We start from the raw sequence: 10,357 nt of genomic DNA on the forward strand, positions 1-10,357 counted from the left end.
TAGTTAGAGATATAGGTTTATTTTTGAAAACTTTACCTTGAAAAATAGTTTTGAAAATAAAAAAAACTTTTATAAAATTTCGAAACTTTTTTTAAAAAAATTTTCGTTTTGGAAGTTGACATTACTGGTATGTATACTTAAAGGATGTACACGAAATATGATCAACAATTAGGGGAAAAAATCGTTTGCTTAGTAATACTAATTTTGCAGAAACAAAAATTCAAATTTAAAACACGAAAAACATAAGCCTAAACCTAAACCTTTTTCAGAACAAATAATCGCCTCGTATTATAAGATCAGTTAAAGCTTAAGCTGTTGACATTACACTACCTTTATATTCATAGATATTTAGTTTATAGGTTTTTACAGGAATTTTCGGATTGTCTTCAAACAGATAAAATAATTGTTTTCTCAAAATTCTCCCACTGTCGATTCAAATTTTTATGTTGGTTTCTTTGATGTATATATTGTCTTTGTACAGAACTTAGTGTCCGAGATATAGCAAAATTGTTTGCAAATTTAATGCCACGCCCACTCGAAAGTAGGAGTTATCGATAAATAATTCTTATTTTTTTATTCACAATTATAGACTCTCTTAGGGACAACATTTTTAACGAGATATGAAAAATTTCAGAACCGAAACACAGAAAGTATTTCAGGTATTCCAGTTATCTGGGAGCTTTCAAAAATTAATTTTTATGTCTAAATTTTGGGTAATGGATAAAAAATTAGCTGTGTGTTTTTGCTTACATCACAGCCATTTATAAGCCGATTGTGGAATTGGGCCGTCGGAAAACTTATTTCAATCAAAGCACCGACAGACGGACTTCTCTAAATGTACCACGATAACTATACTTAATTTGAAAACTTGTTGCCGCATATTTGTCTCTATAATCATATTGCTGCAATTTTGTTTCTATAAACATGTTGCCAAAATTTGTTTCTATAAACATTTTTTTGCAACATATTTCCTATGCGGGTACCCGTGCACCCCCTGTAAATAGAACACAGATTCAAACACAATAAAAATCCTTGAAAGAGAAGATGTTATAAAATGAAATTGCACGTACAAGTTTGGGATACAATATTATTTTGCTGTCTTCTTTCTTTTTTAGTTTTGTCTACTACTTAAAATCCAAAATAAGTCGACGAAAAGCAGCACATTATCTGAGAGTTCTATTTCGTTGATTTTTTATTTTTTTTTGTTGCTTCTATTTATATTGCATAGTTCGGTTTTTTTCCAGCTTTTTCCAAATACATTGCCAAACAACAAAACGTGACTCTAGACTTTAAGAGCAGCAGAGGTGGGTATATATTAATGTACCTAAGTATGAGTCTGTGTTACCAGAGAACTTAAGCTTGATTCTATTTCAACAATCTGTTTTTTTTTGTTTTGTTGTTTTTGGTTGTGGTTTTTTTAACAACTAGATGGGGATTTACTAAACGTGGAGTGGCAGGAATCTCAAAGGAATAATAAAATGTTAAATAATGTTAAAAAGATGAAGTTTGACTTTAAACGAAATAATAATAAAAATGAGAAGCTATAAAATTTTCACAAAAACCATAATGATAGAGTTACGACAATATTTACAGCGCACACATTACAGTCCAAAAAAAAATAATAAAAATAAAAAAAATAACTAACCATGAGTACCATTTTTAGCCCAAAAGTGAGAGTAAGATTAGACCTTAATATCAAAACCTAGCTATTTTCTTAACAACTGATGAACAATACCTATTTTGATTTACCAGGCGATTTGTATAATGTTACAGATAATGAATACTCTTTATAATCTCACCACTAATTTAAGTCAGTTAATACTTTTGCTGTACGTTATAAAAGTAGTAAAAGGCACTTTTTTCATCACCCAATAATAATCTTTGAAAAAAAATACAAAATTGTGTTGCAAATATTTTGTTAGTCTAAGCCAAAAAAAAAAAATTCATAATGTTAAGTCTTATAAATGAAGATTATATTTTTTGGTGAAATATTTATATTTCATGGAAAATTATTTAACGTCAACCACTAGCTTTATGAGTGTTTAATTATATTTTATGTTTTCTGGGAAAATTTAAAAGCCAATTAGAAAGTTTTACTTAAAATCATATGTAAAATGGAAGGAAATTGGATTTTTGTTTTGGTTTTTATCGTGGAAATTTCTAGTGGAAATAAATAAATTTTTTAATAAAATTATTAAGTTTAGAGAATATATTATTTCTTGTATTTACTACAATATTCATTTGCGGCCCTGTAAAGTAGAAATATTCCGGATCCCTATTGATTGGCAAGATTAACGCTGTCCGTCTGTCAATAAGTAAGTTGGAATCATTTTTCCGAAAGCTTCAGATATCTTATGGACTCAATTATTGTATCCATATATCAGTTATACGTTCGAGAATTTCGGTACGGAAAATCAGCAAAATCGGTTCATAAATCAAAAAACAATGACTACCTCAATTTTTGGACCTATTTTAGGATATATCTCGGTTACTAACTTTTGTACATAAACAATAAGAACATATATCAAATGAATGGTAATTCAAGGGCATTTCTAACATTAGTTAAAGAAACTTTTTTTCATAGAAAAAGTTTTTCCACAAACATTTTGTTTTCTGCAAATAAAATGCTTTAAACTAAATTATATTAAAGGTTGGAGCGGGCTATTTATGTATATGCAGCCTTAATATCTTACTTTAATACTAAGTGTTGAATATTCATTACGAATCAGATGGCTAGTATGAGTTATATATGTTAAAAATAAAGTTCTTTTACATGTCTGCATAAATTCCAATTAACTAACACTCACTTATTAATAAAAAATAAAAAAACAATATCAACCAGTTTTTTTAACATGTGTTTTACAATGTGTCACAATTTTGCTACCCTTCACTATCATGGTAGCGGTATATATAGGCTTGTCAATACGTTTGTAAAAAACCATAAAATTTCTAGTTTTTGTCAAAATTTTTTTACATAATTCAACTATTTGTACCCCGAAACATTTTAATTCATAAATTTGTTGCAATAAACATTTGTTTCTATAAACATGTTGTTGCTAATTTGTTTCTATAAACATGTTGGTACAAATTAGTCTCTATAAACAAATGCTACTATATTTTCGATTCAACATGTTGCTACAAATTTGTGTCTATAAACATGTTACTGCAAATTTGTCACTATAACCAGAAATATGTTACTTCAATATACTTCTATTAACATTTTGCTGCAACATATTAATACTTTCTATAAACATGTTGCTGCAACATACTTTCTATATACATGTTGTTGCAACATATTTTCAATATACATGTTCCGGCTACATATTTTCTACAAACATTTTGATCTAACACATTTTCTATAAACATGTTGCTGCAACATTTTCTCTAAACAATAAGTTTCTGCAACTTTTTCTCTACAAAACATGTTGCTGCTATTTTTAAGTAAAATTAAAAAACCCCTCTTCTCTTTTAACAAAAAATTAAGAGAAGGGTATTTCTGATTCGACACAGCCGAATTTAGAACTCTTACTTGAGTTTTTTTTATAGCTTCCTTGAAGTGAACATTTTCAGTTTAATTAAGTGTATAACTGAAGTTATCAAACAATATAATACAAAGTATTGTATGTATTTCGAATAAACTCGAATGCATACATACGAATACAAATATGAATATATTTATTTATATGCATAAAGAAAAATCAGTTACAATATCAAGTCTAATATTTAAACTTAATTACTTTAATACATTCATTAATGAATCCGGAAAAAAGATCCTAGAGTCATTAAGGTGCAGCTTAAGATTAAAACGGCAGAAATAACAGCAACAACAACGCCTTTTTTAACTTAAAATGTAATTGATCACTTGGGAAAAAACTGTATGACAGCACAACATGTCAAATGGACTTGGTTGAAAGATGGACATTCAAACAAATAAATAGGCAAGAAGATGGACAGACGGAATGATGGACGGACAGACAGACAGAACAACAAAACAAACAAGCAAAGACACTAACAAAACAACAAAACAAAAAAAAAACATAGGGACAGTTAGATTCAAATAGATGGATAGATGAAAGGACAGACGGCCGTAAAGTTGGACTAAACATTAAACCAATAAATATATATATAGCGAGAGTTTGGTTGCATGAGCAGGCACTAGTATCAACGACAGACAGACAGACAAATAGCTAGAAAGACGGACATTTAGACAGACAGGAAGAAGAAGGTAAGAAACAAACCCAGTACTACACATAGTAGGTACTTGTTAAGTGTACTCGCCGTACTAAGGACCGACCGTTTGGATTTAGTTGGTTAGAAAAGAACGAACGAACACAGCAACAAAACTAACAAACATTTCACGCTGAGCTGTCACTAGCAAAATAAATGACGCCGCAACGAATAACATGACAACTTCAACTCAACCACAGAGTGATCATTGCCGCCATAAAACGGTATAACAGGAATAGAAAAAAAGGGATTTTTTGCAGTTTTTTTTTGTACGTTACTTAGTTCCAGCTCTATGGTCACATTATGCAACAACTACGTACAACATAAAACACCATGAAAATGGAAAATGATTGCAAACGAAACTGCTTTATTTCGTTTGTATGCTGCAGCAATTCATGCCATTATCATCATCAACAAATGCAATGGCTGGCTGGCTGGATGGATGGATAGATATTAAAACGCTAAAGATTCTTCTATTTTATATTTATAGATATGTTTTTTTTTTGGTTTTTTGTTTTGTGTAGCTTTTTCTAAATAACGTGACAAAAACATGATATAAAAAACACATTCTAACATTGATTGACTTGTGATATGTAAGCGACTCTAATTGAGTGTCAATTTACGCAACGCAATACACAACACAACAGGATTAAACTCTAAATGGAAGTAAGTAAGTAGGTAGTAGGTACGGTACTATAACACAGAAGTGTAGAAAATAAAATTTAGAACCAAACTATCATTATTTCATCAACAAACAGAAAAAAGGAAATAGAAACAAACAAATAAAACATTACACAGTAGTCAAAAGATGCAATACAAATACAATTTATACACACTTAAATGTTGGTAAATATCTACCTTTGTTGTAGTACCTGTGACAGCCTTTAAACATTTCTCAAGCATTTCAATTTCAGTTTTTATTTCAAGCTAAAGAACAAAAAAAAACATTACACATCTATGTGGAGCTTGTTGGATTTCACCAATTTTATTAAATGGCTTTTCATTTCTATTTCTATGCAACAATACTGGATAATAATCCAACCAACCATAATAGTTATTGCGTAGAATGATGCTACATCATCGTCATCAGCATCGGTCGCATGGTCTTAATCATGGACATTACCAATGTAATTTCCCCCCATCTTTATTGTGTTAGTTTTTTCTTATTTTCTATTTTCAGTTTTTATTTGTTTTGCTTTTTATGTCAATGAGTTGTGATAGAAATTGTATTGTAACATATTTTCCAGCTGTAGACAGTCAGCCACACACTTAATTAATGCATTTTTAAAGAATTCTATCATTTAGGTTTTTTGTTGCAACTTGCAAAAGGGTTCACTTTAAATCTATGAAACAATTTTCACAAAAACAACATTTTCCAATTGTTAACATAGGAAAATGTCGTATTTACGAACATTACAGAGCTCAAAGGTCGACAACATTTGTTCTATAAACATGTTGCTGCAACATATTTTCTATATACATGTTGATTCAACATAATTTTTAAATAAGCTTGTAGCTGCAACATTTTCTTATAAACATATTGCTTTAAAATTTTCAATATAAACATGTTGCTGCAACATATTTTCGTTAATATTTCTATATTTTCAAACATTGCTGCAAAATTTCTGTAGACATATTTCTCCAACATATTATCTATGTTTATATGTTTTTGCAACATATTATCACTAAACATGTTGCTGCAACATATTTTCTGTACACATCTATCTGCATTTAGATATTTTTCAATAAAAATTTGACAAATAGAGAATACAAACTTTTTGACTTAAAAAATTTTAGATTTTTATTGCACAGTTTTGTAGTAAACTTTTATTTTCATATAAAAAAAAATTAAAAAAAAAACTACACCATCTTTAGATGAGACAAAGGACAACAAAGAAGTTACAAAAATAAAACAAAACTCCTGGGGATATATTGATCTATAGTTGAATATTTGATTTTAAATGTTGGTATATTTATATATTTTGTCATGCCACCATCAGGAGCAGCACAGCACAGCACACAGCATCATCATCATCATTATTATGCCAAGTAATATTGTCGTTATTTGGCATCCCCATGGCCGTCACCAGCCAAGCCTCACTATTAAACATCATCTTCATCATTATCATCATTATTAACATTTATTTCTCCCTCTATGGACATGATGCCTGTATAAGGTATTGTTGACCACATAATTTGCTATTTTAAGTATTAATGTTGTGTTTATTTAGTTTTTTGCTTTTGTGCTGCTCAATTTTTTTTTCTCTCTAGCCATTTTATTGCATGAGGCGCTTAGAAAATTAACAAAACATTTTTAAAATCATTGCTAACATAGCAATTGTTGTTGCTGATGCTGTTGCTGTTGCTGCAGATACAACCACACATACATACATATTTAGTTTTTAGTATCACAACTAGTTTCTAGACTTTTTGCGTTACGCTATTAGTTTCAATATCATTATGTGTCGTCGTTGTTTGTTTAAAGATTTAAGAAATGCGTTTAAAATCCTTTCAAACAAACATAACACTATGTATTTCTTTTTATTGTAGTTATAAAATCCCATAACAACAGCAACAACAACAACAACTATAACAAAAACACAAAGATAATGAAATATTTCAAATATGCATTTTTATCGCAATTTACAAAAGGTGGCAAGGCAATGATGACGACAATGACGCTAGCGTTGGCATTTATGAATGTGTGGCAATTGTCTTTAATTTATCATTACGACTGTATGCTCGAGTATGTGTGCAACAATTAGTAATGGATAATTGTGACAAGGAATGTTTGATAATTATTAATAATTTGCTTTTGTTGTTTTCTATAAGAAAACCACAAAAAAAAAACTAAACAAAAAAACTAAACAAATATTTTCAAGTAGAAATATAGAAATAATTAAGAAAGTGTCGAAACCAGTACTAATAACAGTTTGATTTAACAAAAGTTGAATTTTATTTTAAACTAGGTTTGTCATTCGAATAAAAATTATTCGAATTGTTAAATGTAACTTCCAAAGAAAAATTAAATGAGCAATTGCTTCCACTTTTGCAGTGATAAAAATCTAATTCATTAAGTTTTTTTACATTTCGACCAAAAATTGTATTTCTATTAATAAAACTGAGAAATTCCCTTTGTTACAAAATCTGACAGTTTTATTTTTAAAACATTTTTTTTCTTGCATATTTTGTTTTCTTAATTTTTCTTAAAAGGATTATATTGACTTAAATCATTTACATTACATGTAAATAGGTTTTGTTTTGTAACTGCCAATAAACATTAATGCGAAACTCTCTATTATATTGTAATACCCACGAAAGAGGGCTTAAGAATACGACTCAATGACAATTAATCGTAATTTACGTAATATTTTCATAACATTTTCACTATCGCAGCAGGACTGTCGACTAGTTTTTTGTGTGTTTGTTTGTTTGTTTGTTTATTTTATTTTCAGGCTAAAAGAAAAACACACATGTATTCACTATAACTTAAGAAAAACCCACGTCCTGTCTGTCACTTGTTTTAAAAGGGTCTATCTTGTCACAACAACATGTTACATACATGTAACAAATGATTTCACCAAAAAACATACAAGTATGATTTGACTGCCGACCAACGATCATGCAACAAACGAAACTAAGTAAATGGACTAGAGGTAAAGTACTTGTACTCACACTCACGCATAAGCTACAGGGCCTTTAAATTATACTGGGCAGGGCGGACTGAGCACACACTCTCAAACCAAAGAAAACACCGACATGAGCAGAATAAGTAGATCAAAATTTTGGCTACTGCTTAAACGCCAACAGAAAAATAATTTAACTCATTGTTGCAAAATTTATTATAGCTTAAATTGCGTATATTGTTGCAAGTACGTACCCCTACTTTAAGTGACAACGAACGAGTATGAGAATTAAAATGATTTTGGGCTTTTTATTTTTTTATAGTTTTCTTTACAGGCAATAAATGTCTTTGTGAAATATGACATATAACACACATGACTACAGATAGATAGACAAACAAACAAAAAGACAGACAGACAGACACACCAACAGACAGACAGCTAGGCACAACATTGAGATTTCAGTTGTGGCAAAGAATTATTGTAGTTTTAGGAAAAAGTGAATTTTACGATAAAAATTTTAAGATTTATTTCCATATACTATAAAAAACAATAAAAAATATACAATACAACAACACATTCATACATATACATATGTATTTATATAAGTCTAGCCTGTTGTTGGTATTTCCTTGGCTGACTCGAAACAGGCTTGAAGACTTTATCATTGTTGCCATACGGTAATAGCAGCAAGCAGCACATGGAATGTACTATATCTACTCTGCTGTATAGTAATTTTTATGTACTTGCAAATGTGGTTAAGAACTGCCACAAATTACTTTTGCTTTTTTTTGTTTTGTTGCAGCTACTCTCCTCTCTGCTGGCTTGCAACAAAATATACAAAAATAACAAATATGTAATAAAAATAAAATAAATAAATAAACAAACAAACATTACCACCACACTTTCAGAGCAACTAACCGGAGCACAATATACAGACATCCATATATCCATATATCCAAGTACTTTACATACATTATTGATATACCAATGTATAGTGAAGTGAAGTTTTTGTCTTTTAAAGACTGAGTTGATTGATTTTTGTTATAAAATGTGATTTCCGCATAATTCTTGTTTTCTGGCTGCTCTGGCATCAAAAGCTAAGGTAAACCAGGGGCGCAGCTGAAATTTTATTATTTTGGTTTGCAAACTGTTGTAATATATTTAGAATTTTGTTAAGGCGCTCTTATTTTGTTTAAACTTTAAACAAATATGTATGAATATTAGTGATATTCGCTATAAAATGGAATATTTAACAATCCCAGAATGAATAATAATTCAAAGGATATTTGTGTTTATATTATTTAATGCCAAATACAAACTACATATTCCAGGGAGAATTGTGTTAAAGAAATGTTTTTTTGTAACCTCGATTAGTATCCGAAATATGGGCAATATTATTTGAAATTTAAAGCCACGCCCATTGAAAGTAGGTGGTACCGATTCTACTCAGAACTATATGAAAAATTTCACTAGAACTATGACTTGATTTAAATGGTATGTTCAACACATATAGCAAAGTATTTGGCAGATTTGTGAACCAATTATTGAATTCCGATCGTGTTGAAATTTTGACCAAACAGTTGTTTTTTTCATCCATGTTGTCCAAAATAGTTTAGATAGCTATTTCCTCAATCTTTCCAAAATCAAAAACATTTTTGACTATTTTTTCAAAATATATTTGCAAAATCAAAAACACTGTTGACTCAAAAGAAAGCTTAAGAACATTTTTGTAGCTGAGTAAGATGCGAGTGGGATATCTATCAAAATAAATTTTATCGCTGAGTGGAATATCTACCACTCAGCGATAAAAAGCACATAAAGGAAAAAAGGACCTAAGCTTTCTTTTGAGCAAAAAATAATTCAAAGGTTCCATTTTGAAAAAAAAAAGTTTATGACTTTATAGATTTTGGAAAAAAAGTGAATTTTTTTCCAGTTTTTTTTTCTCGTAAGATTGCAGAAATACCAATACATATTTCGCTAAGTTTTATGGATGAGAAAACCGAACTGTTTGGCCAAAATGTCAAATTTTAACCCCCTCTAGCTCAGAGAGTTCTTGACCGATCTTGTTGAAAAGTTGTGTCTGAATTGGTGCAAATTTCATCTCGATCGATTTCATCCCCTATAAGTTTTTAAAATCAAAAACCGCGTTCAAAAAATACCTCATCTATTGTAAATCCCACATTTTTAAGTCATACACCCAATATTTTACAACTTTATTTGTAGAGATACCTTTAAGAAAAGTATAAAGAACATAATAAGTTCTTTAACCCCCAGTAACACGAAGGCTGGTTATGTGTTAACTAATAGTTATACTGACAGTTTTCATACAAAAATAATTTTAACCGACAGTATAACTATTAGTTAAGGCATAACCAGGCTTCGTGTTAATGGGGGTAAGACACATTTTTTATAGAAAAGAAAAAGTAATTTCTAAAAAGAATTTCGGTGAAAAACAAATTCACAATTTCAAAAAATTTAAATTTTTTTTAATTTTCAATTGATTG

This window comes from Calliphora vicina, chromosome 3 (genome assembly GCF_958450345.1).
Source record: "Calliphora vicina chromosome 3, idCalVici1.1, whole genome shotgun sequence".
NCBI lineage: Eukaryota > Metazoa > Arthropoda > Insecta > Diptera > Calliphoridae > Calliphora > Calliphora vicina.